General features: G+C 46.1%; 1 protein-coding gene and 1 pseudogene across 2 annotated transcripts in view; one reads left to right on the top strand and one right to left on the bottom strand.

The window, feature by feature from the left end:
- Nucleotides 1-15,106, top strand: part of IFT56 (intraflagellar transport 56) — a 1,056,475-nt gene that overhangs the window by 139,704 nt on the left and 901,665 nt on the right. The window lies entirely within an intron of this gene.
- On the bottom strand, nucleotides 11,793-12,864 carry LOC138579880 (KH domain-containing, RNA-binding, signal transduction-associated protein 1 pseudogene; annotated as a pseudogene).

Here is a 15,106-nt window from a genome sequence, read left to right as displayed (position 1 = left end):
TTCTATGCATAGCAGTAGAATGGTGCGCAGCTTAGGTGGGAGTGGCTGTGGTATGTATGTGTGTGGATTGTGGTACTTGGTGACATGTTGCCATGCATGGCTGGATAACGTTGCGGTGGGTGCGGTCACGGCCTAGACTATTGGGTGCATGGCCAAAGGCTGTAGGTAATAGGCCATGCACCCGAAAGCCAAGGCGTTCACCACACCCACCGCAGCAATGCAGTTTTGACTGCATCTCTCAGAGGGTGGTCACCTTCACAGAATGGTTGTGGAGCACATTTTACTCTTCATAGAGCACCAGAAGTACACTGACATGCATACATTGTTGGTTCCATGGGTGCAGTCATTGTTAGAAGATCCTACGCTTTTCGGTGTATGGCTGGAGATTGTGCAGTGAAAAGACTTGCAGTGTGCCCACTGGATGCAGTGTTGGAACACTGTCAGTATAGAAGAGGGTAGGGTTCAAGTGAATCTTCTATGTGCTTGGACATTCTGGTTTGTGAAGCTTCCTGGGAGTAGGCCCAATGTTGAGGATTGTGCGGTTTGGTTGCCAGTGACATAATACTTTGTGAATGGAGGTGGGTAGGGGTGGCAGAGGCAGTGGTATGTTTGTGGAATCTGCTAACTGGTACATGTTTCCATGCATCGCTGTTATGGTGCTGTGTTTGGGTAGAAGTGCCGCTGGCTATATCACGTTTGTGTATTGTGGTTTATGGCCACATGTTCTCATGCATGACTCCATTATGTTGTGATGGGTGTCGGCAAGCAGTAGAGTCTTGTGTGCATGGTCAAAGGTGTGATGGGTGCCACTCTGGACGATTTTGGATGCTGAAATTGTGGGGGGTTTTCTACACCTTTTATACGTAAGGTGCTTTGGAAGCATACACGATATGTACTCGGAGTGTTGAACAGCAACTATGGAGTGTTGGACGCAGACTTCTTGGCTGTGATTGCTGAATGCATGCGTGAATATTTCACAGTACTCAATGAGGGAGTGCTGAAAGGAGAACAATGGAGAGGGGAGAAGGACTGTCCCTACTTTACTGGGGTGTAGTCCACGCTGTAGCTGGGAAAGCGCATCGCCGCATCCTGCCATTCTCAGCATGATGGGCATGCGAATGGAACTGTGGGCATTATGGAATCAGGTGTCAAAGGTGTGGTTCACAGGAAGGGGCGGTACTACTTTCGCCCAATGCTCTCTGTGTAATGAGGTTGGTGGACATGGAGAGACGTTTAGTCCTGATCGTGGGTGATAGATTTGTTCAAGATCTGCACAGGTATGCCGTGCAAAGAGGCGTTGCTGCTAATTTCAGGTTGGAAGGAGTGGACGCTTTGTGGGCCACGATGCGTGCAGTTTTGGCGGGATGGTTCGCCTTTGCAGATATGTGACCTCTATTGTTACTGGTGAAGTTGTCGTGGTGCATTATGGAGGTCTACATTTGGGTTATATGTCGTGTGGACGTTTGCCCGTCACCTGAAGAAGTTGATAAATATAGTGATGCAGATTTTTCCCACTGCCATGGACGTTTTCTCACCCATTCCCCCAATAGGAGCATGGGACCATGCTGGTGTAATTTGTCCCCAGGCACAGCTCGGAAGGTGTCTTATGAACAGAGGCATGTCTGCATTTATGTCCACTTCTGGGATGTTCTCCACCCACTCTGACCGCATGAATTTCCAAAACATATACTGCTTCCATGCAAATGGCATTTCTTTGAACGCCATTGGCAATACCATTTTCTTATACACTGTGCACAAAGTGTTGCCCATAAATTGGTAAAAATTGAAGGGGGAGAAGCAAACAGAAAGTCATACAAAGAGAAAAAACAAAAAGGTGGTTTACAAGCACATAAAAAAAAATTGTTTTAAAAAAAGAAAAAAATACCTTTTTAGAGGGACCACTAAAGACCCAATCGCCTACCCTGTTTCCCACTCCTCCCACCCCCCTTCCTAGCATGAAAACTCTGCGGATTAAGCTGTAGTTTCAGGATTACACGTGCCACATCCAGCCATTTTCAGGCTGGACGACATGGAACTGGGACTGTGGAGCGAAAGGCACTGCTCAATAAGGTTTGTAGTTATGGTGTGTGCGCAGAAACTGTGGCAGAAGATCTCTTTGTACAAAGAAGTGCAGAAGGCTATGGTGGAAGTGTACAAGGTAATGGGCAGGCATCCTGGGTGTATGCATGAACTGTACGTACTGGTTTGAAGTTCGTAGCATGCATGCAGTGCTGTATTTGAGCTATCATTTTTGAAAAGTGTGAAGTAAGTGGGTTACTGTGGAAAAAAAACTGGTGCAATGTACAAGGTAAGTGGCAGGCATCCTACTGGTATGAATGCATTCTGTGTATGATATCGTATGATGTGCAATTGTATGCTATGGCATGCAGAATGCGCCTATACACAGGTTTAGCAAAGCGCAATGAGGCAAGGTAGGGGGAACAGAGGGGAGACGGAGACAACGAACCTACTAGGCCAGGTGTGACTTAGATCGCCCAAATCCATGGGTGGGGGAAGGAAAAGGTGCAGTACATGGGAAGAAGACATGACAAGAAGTAGAAATATGGGCCGATTGAGCCAAATGCAAGGATAAGTGCGCAGATCATCTGACGGAGGAACTTTTAGGGATCCAGAAAACAGTCCCCAAGTGCAGGGTTTTCTAGAAAGGCAGTTCAGGGGTTCGCCTGGCAGGGGGTGGTGGAATGGGCCCAACATCAGAGTCGTCAGGCAACAAGAGCAGAATCAGTTCACGCCAGGCGGTCAGCCGGTGAAAGGAGGAGAAAAAGCAGAGCAAAGAGAATGCCTTTGAGGTGCTTCCAGAACTACTGTTTCAGAGAGGCAGGGAGGCTGTTGCAGAGGGAGGCCCCAGCCGGAAAAAAACATCTACCACCAACTGGTTGCTTGCAGAAGCAACTGACCTTGAGGGAGTTGGTGGCGGATGAGGGAAGAGCTCGAGCACGGCGATATATAGGAAGTAAGAGTTGAAGGAATTGGGGTCCCATGGCCCAGAAGGCCTTGTGCATAATGCAGAGGGTGTTCACCTTATTCCTCGCAGCCACTGGGAGCTATTGCAGACATTTCAGTGCAGGAGCGATACCATCCCAAATCATGCAGTCCTCATCTGGATGCGTTGCAAAGGGCGGAGAGTAGAAGCGGGCAGATTTAAAAAGAGCTTGTTGCAATAGTGCAGCCTAGACAGAAGTGCAGCTGTGCAGACAGTGACCTTTTTTCAAACTTGCTTTCGGTTGGTAAGATACATGCAGTGCTGCTTTTTGGAGGCATATTTTTTACGATTTGAGATGGGTTAGTGGGAAAAACATTTTGTAGCGTTGTCGGAAGGAAAGAAGAGAGTTCCTGTTTCGATATTACAATGTATGATATGGGTTAATGTAAACGTTGCAAGCACATACCACTGAAGGGCCACTTGATGGTAAGGGATGGGAAAAAAAAACAGTATGCTTTTAAAGAATGTAATGGACGCTCAGTGGCATATACCGTGCACAGAGGTGCTTATAACACAGTGGTAAACATACTGCAGAAAAAGTTTTCATACCTCCATTTTGTGATGATGAGTGCTCATGTGGATGAATGTGTATGCACAAATCTTGCAATCTTTTACTGAGCTTTCTACTGCACGTGCTTTCGAGTGACAGGACACTTGCAGGCTGAATTTGTAACGGTACCTATGACGTGTAGTGCAGAACTGACAGTGTTAGATGCTAACGTCTTGGATGGCATTGGTGGAATCTTGTGTGCCTATTTACCTGTACCCAATGAGGTAGTGGTGGACAAAAGATAGTGGAAAGGGAAGAAGGACTGCTCCTGCTTTACTGGGGTGCGGCCCTCACGGTACATTGGGAAGTGCACGTGCCACAATCTGCACTTCTTACCATGCTGGCCAATGGACATGGGACTGTCGGGATTATCCAATCAGGTACTGTGGGTGTGGTTCACAGGAAGGGGCGGTCATACTGTTGTACATTACTCTGCGTAGTGAGGCTGGCTGACATGGAGAAACGCATTGTGTTGACTTTGGGTGATGCCTTTGTGATAGATCTGTACAAGTATGCCCTGGAAAGAGACTTTGATGGCAATTTTGGTTTGGAAGGAGTGGACTCATTGTGGAATGCAGTCTATGAGTGCAGTTTCACCGACATGCTTGCACTTTGCAAAGACCTGGCCACTTTTGCTACTGCCGATGTTATCGTCATCCACTATGGCGGCATGCATATGGGTTACGTGTCTTGCTTGGGTTTGTTCCATCGACTGAAGAGGTTGCTAAATGTAGTGAATAGTCTTTTTCCCACTGCTAAGGTGCTTTTCTCATCCATAACACTACAAAGAGTATGGGACAATGCTCCTGGATGTTGTTCCGAGCCAGAGGCAGGAAGGTGTCTCATCAACAGAAGCCTGTGTACTTTTGTGTCCGCTGGTGGGATGTTCTTCTGCAACAATTAGCTCATTAGTTGTGGAAATGCTGAGTTTTTCCAAGCTAATGGCATTTCGTTGTCACCCATTGGTAATGCTGTTTTGTTTGCCCGTCTACAAGATGCGATGAAGAGTTTACTGTAACAATGTTAGCACAAGAAAACACAAAATCAAATAAAAACTGAAAAAAGGTGTTTCTCTAGAAGCATCTAAAAAATAAATAAATAAATACTAGCCGCCCCTTACAACGAACTCTCCCTACCCTGGTCGCAATTTATTCCTCCACGGCCACATGCAGCACAAAAGCCACATCCAGGGATTTTGAGGATAGCCGCCATGGAAATGGGACTGTGGAGGCAGAGGGATTGCACAATAACGTTTCTTTGCGGGTGTGTACACAGAGCACTGCTGTACAGAACTGATACTGTTACATGGAGAGATCTTCAATGTCAATGGTGGATGCGTGTGGAACTTTTTAACAGTACGCAATGGCGGCGTGCTGGAAAGAAGAAAGTGGAAAGGGATGGAATGTTTCTGCTTTATTGGGGCACGGCACTGGCCATCCTTGGGGAAAGGCACATACACATACTCCCGTTTTCAGCATGCTGCCCATGAGATTGGGACAGTGGGGACTGTCACACCTGCAGGTGTGGGTCACAGGAAGGGCCGTTCATAATTTTCTCCATTACTGTGTGTACTGAGCCGGACTGACATGGTTGCTATTAGTAGCAAATGCAATGTAGCACAGCAGATTTGGTCCACCATCACTTAGTAGGCAAACCTATGTGGCCTGCTGCTCTGTTCTGAAAAGCTGCAAACAGATTGCGGAGCAGCTCTGGGGCCTTATGTAGGGTTCCTGTGGAGAACTTGCACCCGGAAAATACGCCTGCATTGTTCAAAAACCTACATACATGTGCAACGGCACATTATAATGTGTTTGTAAGAGTGTACTTTCCGAAAAACTCTGTACATTTCTCAACATTTTACTTTGCCGCTGTCCGAGGGTCTGGATCGTGTCCCCCAAATAAGGGCCCATGCGCAGCGTGGGTGTGGTCCCATGGTGACGTCGCCACTGTTCTCCTTTGGGACCAGGACGCATTTTGGGCAGAATACGTTGTGCGCATGTGCATAGGTGTCGTATGCACACCGTTGCCACTTCTGTACTGAATAATAGTGTGCCACACATGCGCCAACCATTTTGGGAGACGCTGGCTGTTAATAGTGTATAGCAGGTGCAATGTTTATCCATATAGCTACCTGTAGTATGTGGGTGGGCACCTCCACCTAATTAACTTTCCTTTGCATATGCTGCACAGTGGCTGTGTTACCAGGACAGAGAGGAACAGATAAACATGCGGGTACTTGCACAACAAACAAACGTCCGCTCCCACACGTAATCGTAGGTGGTGAACAACATGCGGACATGCAGAGTGTACTGGCGTTGTACGGATGCCTCCATTGTCGTGTATAGGCCGGGCAGCTGCAGTGTGCGTAGGACACCTACCTTTTCGTAAATTGCGGTCATTCCAACGAGGACTGAGTGCCGCTGAGTCAGAACGGCATTTAAAAAAAACAATACCACATATACACACAGCAACATTTTAAATATTAATGTTTACTTGTACACATTCATACACACCATTAGGAAAGGGAAGGAGTAGCACAAGTGGATACTTAATGTGGGGAATTGTGGATTTGCACATGTTGGTTGTGAGGTGAGGAAGAGATTGCCTCACCTCACACAGATTTTGAAGGGGATGGCGGGCTCTGACATGGGGAAGGGGTACACATGCAGGTCTGCCAGTGCTGTTTTATTTTATCCATAATATACCCTTGTACGCAACCTTCAAGGCGCCACAATTGTTCACCAATTTTTCCGCTTTGGGTTCCAGGCTGTCCATTTTCCTATGCACTGTTTTTTTCCTTTTTCCTATGCCCGTATGTTGTTTTGGAAGGGGTGCCGCATGTGCTGCTTTGCTTTCCTTTCCAATATGTTCTCTTACAGAAAAGAAAATGTGTTTGGTGTACAATGCAGCTATATATATTTCATAATTTACACTAATGTGAGTACCAATGGGGTTAGTATCGTAAGTCATTGCGTCATGAGGGAAACTTTCTTCCAGCCACTCTAAGGTGCTTGCCATTGCTGCGTAAAACAAGAAACGCAATGCTTCTCTACTATTCTATACTGCAGCACCTGTGCAATTATCAGACAAACTTTAGTGTGCTTACTACATTGTAGTGACATTCTGGTCTTACTACTTCCAGTCCTTACTCTGGCTGTTCGTTCTTTGTTCCCATGTACAGTAGCAGTACGGTAAGATTGTTGAAGGCAGATGTCACTTCTCTTGTTTGTGCATTCTGCTATGGTGTACTCCCTATGCCTTTGTCATGTTTGCTTCATAAGTACACAATTTGCACACATAATCTATTTTCCCTTGCAATTCTTGTACGTGGTGCTGTTTGTATATGTTCTTTGTGTTTGGTGATTGGTAGCACTATGTAAGAGAGCACCTGCCTTCCTGAGCCGGTTGGATGCCACCCGATGTCCGCAACCAGACGCATAGTCCGCGACTGCTGTGCACATTAACATGGTGCCAGCAGCTTCACTATGTTGCACGGCACATCTTTATAAACTAAGGGTTTCAAATGGATTTTGTCCTCCAACGTATTCCTCATCTTAGATTTATTTGTCCAGCTTTAGCTGCTTTGGAAAAAAAAGTCTCGGCAGAGGGCGCCGTGTGTCAATGTCGTTGAGTCGAAGTCCCTCGAAGGCCACCGTCGAGGGTGACGTCATCGGGTATACAAGTAGCACGCGCAGCGCCCGTTGTCCTCAGTTCTGTTTTTCCCCTCATGCTCTGATGTATAGATAGTGTAGGTAGCCAGATGTCAGCCTTTCGAGAGTTGAAGTGGTAATAACACCGGAAAAGCTACAGAGGGGTAGGATGGGAGGGCGATGAGGAATACATTGGCGGAACATCCAGTCGCAAGAACGTTACCAGTTGGTAAGTAACTTGTTCTTCGAATGGATTCTGTCCTCCTACGTATTCCTCATCTTAGACTCCCTCAGTCGTCGACGGAGCTGGCTTCGAGGGCGTTGAGGCGCTCTTTAAAGGCTCGTCATTTGAGGTATCTCAGGTTCCGGATGGCGTTGATGACCTTGAGTGGTCGACTGGACTCGAGTGATCTTTATCACTCAGGGTCCTGTAAGTTTCCCGATCTTTCCTCCTTTGATCACCCAGGCTTGAAGGCGAGCGAGTCTCGGAATGGTAACGCTCTCGGCCGGCTTCCGAGGAAGGCGCGGACCAAGGCTTAGCCTACTCAAAAACCTCCATCATTTTAACTCTAAATGCTTCCCATTCTTCGGAGGAAGAATGTTTTGTGGGGCATTTCATTTTCTTGGGGGATTCGTCAGAAGACAAGGTGTTAGGGGACCGGTGGCGTCTCTTTTTAGACTTGGGAACCACTTCGGGACCTAGACCTATGTTTTTGCCTTTAGCGTCGAGGAGATTTCTCCTCATGGGATCTCAACTCAACGCTTGAGGCTTTTCGGTCGGGTTTTCGACCTACCTGTAGCTTTCCCTTCCTCTCTTGCAAGGCCTTGCCCATCATTGCCTGACACGTCGTACAGGCCTCCATGTCGTGGTTTTCGCCGAGGCACCACAGACATTCTGGGTGCGGATCCGATAAGAAGAGCTCTAAGCTTTTACATTTCTAGGCTCTCCAATCTTAGAGTGGATAATCAACTTTTCATTGGCTACACCGGAAGGAAGTTGGGCCAATCGGTGTCAAAACAAACCCTATCACGTTGGATTGTGCTTTGCATTTCAGAATGCTACAGATTGGCGGGCAAAGATCCACCAGAAGGCTTGAGGGACCATTCAACCAGAGGCATAGCCTCTTCGACAGCCCTTCAAAGAGGTGTTCCCATCAAATCTATTTGCAAAGCAGCGACTTGGTCTTCGCTGCACACTTTTTCTAAATTCTATAATCTGGATGCTTCCCACTCTAAAGAGCTTGCTTTTGGTAAAGCAGTGCTATATTCAGCTATATAATAATAAAAATCTACTCCCTCCTGCAAAGAACTTTTATACTGCTTTGGGAGTCTAAGATGAGGAATACATTGGAGGACAGAATCCCTTCGAAGAACAAGTTACTTAGCAACTGGTAACGTTCTTTCGACTGGATGTTCCTCCAACGTATTCCTCATCGCCCTCCCATCCTACCGCTCTGTAGACTTTCTGGTGTTATTACCACTTCAACTCTCGCATGGCTGACACCTGGCTACCTACACTATCTATACAGCAGAGCAAGAGGGTGAAAAACAGAACTGAGGTCAACGGGCGCCGCGCGTGCTACTTGTATACCCTATGACGTCACCCTCGACGGAGGCCTTCGAGGGACTTCGACTCAACATCAACGCACAGCGCCCTCTGGCGAGAAAAAGACATTCCGAAGCAGCTAAAGCTGGACGAATACATCTAAGATGAGGAATACGTTGGAGGAACATCCAGTCGAAAGAACATTACCAGTTGGTAAGTAACTTGTTCATCCTGCTAAAAACCAATGAAATTCACTGAAAAAACGTTGTTACAGGAACGTTATGGTTACAGGTAAAAGCGAATTTCTGGGGTTTTCGGAAGTTATGGTAAACTAAGCAACCATAACTCGCACAACCACTGTGCACTGCAAGGACCAACACCCATGACATCAAAGATGACATCACAAATGTCATAGATGACATGACTGATGACATCACATGTCTGACTCTCTTTTTTTTGTTCAGTGTCATATGTACAACAGGTGCTTTTCTTCACTGACAGTCAGGAACTAAATATTTGTAGACCTTACCCTTCTCATATGTTCTTACACTACTTTCCTTAGGGTTGAGTCACATCATATGATACATATACTTAGGGGAAGAAGCAAGCCTGAAACAAAGCAATCATTTCTGTGCATGAAGATCAGCAGTTAGGGTATGAACACTTTCTGGTAGTATTGCTACTTTTTTTCTTACTTTTCTTTCCCTGTGTATGCTCATATTTGTATACGTTGTGGTCTCTTTATGTTTTGTGTATAGTAGTACAATTATGTAGTAAGAGAGGCATTCTTAGCTACTTATTACATGTTTCACAGTACACAAAACTCTGAAACAAAAGCATTGATCCTATCCATTGATACTATCCAACATGTGAAGATGTTGATTATTACACCTGTATGATGCATGCTGTAGACAATGGCTATGTTTCTACACAAGTGGGGTCATGTACTGGAAGGAACTCTGTAATGCAGTGGTGTTTATAGAATACATTAATAAACTATTTATCTCATGATAGTTCTTCCAATGATATCTGATAGTTTTCTGCCAACATTACAATGACAATCCCTTGTGGAAGCTGTTTATGAAAACTATATACACATGTCATGTCATCAGTCACGTCATCAATGACATTTGTGATGTCATGGGTGTTAGTCCTTGCAGTGCACAGTGGTTGTGCAAGTTATGCTTGCTTAGCTTACCCTAATTTGGGAATTTTTGGGGGGTTTCGGTTTTACCTGTAACCATAACGGCCCTTTTATATAAATATAATCTCTGATTTACCATCAGTGCTGGGTAGAATTCAGAGCTGTCCACCTAAACTAAAAGATACTAAGATGCACTGTATAGCTTATGCCGACGATCTGGTTTTATGTGACCAAACCTATTCTGGCATAAAAAGAGCACTTCTCGAGCTGCTGAAATATACCGCAGCAAATGGTTTACGTATAAATGATACCAAAACTAAATTGATGCATTTTGCATGTAAGTCTATCACTATTTCGAGGGTGCCGATTGAGGGAAACCATATCGAAAAAGTTTGCCATTTTAAATATATGATCATTGAGCTATCCATTAAAGGAGATTATAAGGTGGTAATAGACGAAAAATGCATAAAAGCACTAATACTAACATCTATGATTGCAAAATTTGCTAGAGATCATGCTGGCTATAGCCTTAAGGGAGTCCTGATGCTTTACAAGACGACCTTCTGTCCCACTATATTATATGGTCTGGGAGTCTTATGTATGAGTGATTTTAAAGGGCTCAAAATCATTGAGGTTACGTTTTGGAGGAGGGATTTTAACCTTGGACCAAGCACCCAGAACAAAGCTATTTTCGTAGAGTTGGGCATTATCTCACTACTCGCACTTGCATCAAAAAGGAGGTGTGTCCTTTACATAAAAGCCAAATCGAATCCCTTTAGCTTGTTTTTGAAGTTACTGGCCGACTGTGTATGTCCAGGGGACACATATTCTCAGTTGGTGGCCGAGACCTTTGAAGCAATAACTTGGGAGCCTGAGTGGGGCCGAAATGTCTTCTCTCTGGCAGAGAAATGTGTGCCTAAATTGCAGAGATGGGATTGGTCACAGAACTATGAACATATGGCACAACTCAATAGCTATGAAATGTTTAAATCTGTGACGCATATATATAAGGCACCATAGGGTTACCTTATGTTGTGTCCTTCGCCTACCTTGCAGAGACTTGTATTGTTACTGAGATTAAACAAATTACCAGTGCTATCAAATGCAGGTAGTTACGACTCGATGGAATAAAAGGATAGAATATGCCGTATATGTAAGTTGGAAGATAAAGAAGAAAGTGCTTCACATATTCTGAGACAGAGTTTCGCTCAAATGGCCCATTATATCTGACAAGGCTGGGCACCTTTGTGAGTAATTATGAGAGTATTGAGAGTGACTCATTTTGGGTTTACTGCTTAAACACTCATAGTAAATCTTTGCAAATGGCACTTTATGCTGTATGGTCGGCACCTTGGCCCTTTCTTAAAAACTGGATAATGCATTTACATCAAGATATATTGACGCATGGTATTGTTGTATCATTGTTGTATTGTTACCTATTAACAATTTGTGGTTTTATAGTGTTTATAGTAGGCTTACATATTTATTCTATTGAATTTTACTTCTTATTTGTGTATTTTAGTATGGCCAGTCTGAATCTTACACTATGAAATCGCGCACTTGTATATTCTATGTCAGTACTGACTGTGTGAATTTTTTCTATGTTTAGTATATTATGAAATTTGATTGTATTACATATTGGATCATTTTATATTGTATTTGTGTATTTATGTGAAAAGTTCTATCAACTGAAATACATTAATATAAATAAATAAAAAATAAAATTAAATGGGGTCTATGACTTTTTTGAGCTCCATTAAAATGCTCCTTGTTACAGAAGCCGGTATGATGGAGAGCACGAAAGAAAAGAGAGTTACTTGTCTGCCTGAAAAGTAACAGGATGAGTCCAGAAACAGGTATTCGGGGGAATGTGCACAATGCCAGTCTCCATTAACTGCTTAATAGCGTCCGTAGGGATGGTCTCTGTAGGAGCCCTTTGTGTGCCAGGTCGGCGGGGCCTTTTCGGGGATGCAAGCTGCTCCAGTCATCTTGTCCGTAACGGTCGTAGGATTCCGGTGTCTCTTACCGTGCGTGTAATCATAATACTTGCTTTATCTCCTTGACCTTGGCTGTAGTAGCCTTCGTACCACTCGTAATTCTGCTCAGCATAGGTAATTTCATAGCCGTAGTAATTGTAAGCCTCTGCAGCAGGGGGCAGTGGGAGTGGTATCCTCCGAATGACTGGTGGACTCGTCCGGGTTAAAGGCATTCCTCTGCCCGATGGAGAAGGGGGAACACCACGACCTGCGCTGCCGCCTCTTGGGAAGGGTCCTCCTCTACCAGGAGGTGCCCCAAAGGGTCCTATCGATCCACTAAGAGGTGGTCCACCACGTCCCATTGAAACAGGGGTGTGAGATGGAGGGGCGCCTCTGCCGCAGAGCGGTGGGCAACCGCGACCACGAGACAACTCAGGTGGAGCCCCATTTAGGTAGGTCATCTCCAAAAACTGATCCTCGCAGATGTCATCCAATATATATGGGACCAGGAACTTCTTAACTTCTTCCATGGCGTGTGACCTGAGAGTGTAGGCTTCACACAGGGGCCCAAAGACCTCAATTAACACACGCAGGTCCATGTTCAAATGGGCATATTTTGGATCGCTGCCTTTGTGAAGGTCTTCCTCCCTGCCTTTGTCCCTCATGGGGCAGTTGTCCAGCACTGAAATCTTGGCTTCTTTGTCTTCCTGCAGTCTCTTGATGGTGTTGTCCTGTGGCCCCAGGATCTTGCCAACCAAGTTGAACTTGGGGTACTGTTTGACGGGGATGATGATGCGTGATGTGCTCCGTCAGATTCATGATCTTGTGCGAGAAGAGGTCGAGGTACGTGTCCCGCCTCATCTTCATCCTTGTCTCCTTTCTACACCTTCTCGATTTCAGTACCGAGTAATTTCATGGCGTGGGTGAAACTGGGGTACAGGCTGTCCTTCTCAGCGAGCAGCTGTGGCAGGTACTTGTTCTCAGACTCCAATGAAGAAGCGCCCGGAGGTGGCGGCTCTGAGCGGCGCCCTCGGTCCGCCGGAGTGGGAGCCTTGGCCGAGCATACTCTTCGAGCCCTGCATGCTAGTGTGCGGGGTGTCCACCTGGTGGCAGAGGGGCGTTTGCGGAGGTAACAGGGACGAAGCAAGCCTGAAAGAGGCGCAAGGATGATGAGTCGAGAAAGCAGCAACTCGCCTAATACAGCTTGGGCAGCACAGGAAATCTTGACTGACTTAGTTTCATAACTTCTACTGTGACAAGTTTACTGTTTGGTATAATGAGACCCTTGAGTCTCCCCGTACTTCGCGTTCTCCCCGTTACCTTCTTGCTGGAAGGGTAACGTTTTTAGTAGGCTTCTTTCCCGGGTCTCACTTTCTGCTCGTGGAGCGCTGGTATTGTTTCTCTCTGGCATCCGTCCTTTCGCTCTCTTATGTCTTCTTAGTGTCCCCCTGCTCAACTGCGCGCCCGGACTCACTGCGATCTTCTATTGTTGTTGGTATCAGCAACGTTCTGCGATTGTCTGTCCACCAGGAATTTGTCTGTATGGTCTCACCACCACCTTCGGTTGAGCTTTTGCCCTGCTGGTTTCTTGGGTCCGCCGCAATTCTGGCATCCTGTGTAGCAATGTCAAGCAAGTTTGAAACTTGCAGTCTTCCTGGTTCTCTTTGTCACCAGTTGCAATGGAGCTTGGGGCCTACCTTGGATTGCATACGCAACCTCTCTCATCTCCTGCTTCTTTCTCGTCTCTCTCTGAATGCACGCTCTTTAACATACTCGTCCAAGTAGCATGAGCATTCTGATTTAAAAAGACATGATCTTTTCAGATGAGATAATGGTAGCCTTAGGAGTTTCTTCATCCCAGTCTTGACACTTCATAGTTTTCTGATGTTTTAAAACATCCCATGTAGGACATAGTATATCCAGCTTGAGGGATTTCCTCATGGGAATGGGAGTCCTTGCCCGCAAGGTCGGGGGGCTCTCTTGATGAGGTCCCACTTGCCCCTTTCCCTAAAGAGGGTATTATGGAGTGGGCTCAGCTCCCTAGCCTCACGGGGGGGAGGGGCTTCCCCTTGGGAAGAAGGGATGAATTCCCACATTTCATCACACTCTGTGATGTTAATTGTAGGTAAGTTTCCAGAGTTCCTAAAGGTTTTCTCCCAGACAACATGGAACACAGCCAGTAGGTTTGCTGCAGATATGGGGCAAAGTGCAGTGAGGCAAGTTCTCTTTCTACCCCACAGGTGGAATGCAAGGGGCAACCAACCCAAGGGAACACCAGAGGAGACCCCCCCAACAAGAGTTCAGCCATTCGAAAGACCAGCAGGCTAGGAAGAGCTAGTTTTCATAGGGAGCATAGACCCACCCCAGTTAATGGAAAATACAGTTGGAGGTGGGTCTCTAAAGCCCAATACTATCTCACCCAAGTGACCCCAGCAAAATATATCCCGACCTGGGGACATTTACCCATGTGGCTGGGTGTGTCAAATTTGTCCCAGGAATGGCTGGAGAACAGTGGCTTCAGGCATCAAATTCTGGCTAGCCCCGTTTGAGACCTCTGACTTGAAGGCTCATAATCACACATTTCAACGAGGATGCAGATGACCCAAAGCAGCAACAAAGGAGACCCCATGGAGGAAGACCTGCAATGCTGAAGCATCAGCATCCACAAAGAAGGCGACAGAAGGATGGAGGAAACTGACAATGGTTCCAGGAGAGCTTAGAGAAAGAAAGCCAGAATTAAACAGTCCCATAACAGGGGCAGCAACAGGAGGCTACTCAGGATTACCCAAAACAAAGCTGAGGTGAGGTGGATGCACGCCAACCAAAGTCCAGGCCAGGAAGACTCCCCATCTTAAGGTGCTTGAGCCAGAAGGGTTTTACAGTGAAGCCGCACTGTGGATGCCAGAAAAGGAGCAGCTAGACTCAACAGTAAATAGGAAGACATGAAGGCAAGGAAAAGCCTGTAATTGGATTCCACTAGCAGAGTAAGAGCCGGGAGAAAGTACAAAGGAGCCAAGGTCTCGCCAGTAGGCCACGCCATGTCTTTATCAGAACCCATCTTCGGCAGTACTCTTCTAGGAGTTCTGGTACACCATCTCTGGGGCATGCACAGGCTCTCTCAATGATCATTTAAAGAGGGCTGTTAATCACATCACAGAGCAGCACAAAGACGTTGTAGCAGCTAGCCAATCAGGCTGGGCCTGCAAAACTGTCAAACACACTTGCCCACCCACACT

This window comes from Ambystoma mexicanum, chromosome 3p, assembly GCF_040938575.1.
Source record: "Ambystoma mexicanum isolate Mex_15411 chromosome 3p, UKY_AmexF1_1, whole genome shotgun sequence".
In the NCBI taxonomy this organism is placed as follows: domain Eukaryota; kingdom Metazoa; phylum Chordata; class Amphibia; order Caudata; family Ambystomatidae; genus Ambystoma; species Ambystoma mexicanum.
Note: the sequence above shows the minus strand (reverse complement) of the source record. Positions and strands in the feature narration are given on the sequence as shown.